The sequence below is a fragment of the Corvus brachyrhynchos genome, unplaced genomic scaffold, assembly GCF_000691975.1.
Source record: "Corvus brachyrhynchos isolate BGI_N302 unplaced genomic scaffold, ASM69197v1 scaffold14, whole genome shotgun sequence".
In the NCBI taxonomy this organism is placed as follows: domain Eukaryota; kingdom Metazoa; phylum Chordata; class Aves; order Passeriformes; family Corvidae; genus Corvus; species Corvus brachyrhynchos.
The window spans coordinates 2,466,572-2,466,939 of record NW_008239110.1 but is presented as its reverse complement, the minus strand read 5'-3'; the positions used below and the strand labels follow the sequence as shown (position 1 = coordinate 2,466,939).

The window sequence follows — 368 nt, the reverse complement described above, 5'->3', positions numbered from 1 at the left end:
GGCCCCTTCTGTGCCCCCCCGCCCTCAGCCTCCCACGTGGGGGTCGGCACGGTCCCGGCGGGGCTGAGCGGGATTTGCACAGGAGCCTGCCTCGGGAGGAGAGGCGAGAACGGGCCGGGGGGCTGGAAACTTTCTTTTGCTTGGCGAGGAAGAAGAGGAGCGAGGCGAGCAGGAAGGCTGGGCCATTGTCCACAGAGGGTGCATTTTTGTCAGGCTGGCGTTGGTTGCTATAGTGAGGAGGGAAGGGGAGAGAGAGAGGAGGGAGAGGGAAAGAAAAAAATACCCGACCCTAAACCAAACAGAGGAGCACAGTTCGGCTCCCTTCGCTCTCCCGGCTCCCGCCGGCACAGCTGCCCGCACCCCACCCA

The 368-nt window shown here is 64.1% G+C and overlaps 1 long non-coding RNA gene across 1 annotated transcript in view; it reads left to right on the top strand.

Annotated features, from left to right (window-relative positions):
* The window catches only part of LOC108448044, a 3,403-nt gene that overhangs the window by 687 nt on the left and 2,348 nt on the right, over positions 1-368 (top strand). The window lies entirely within an intron of this gene.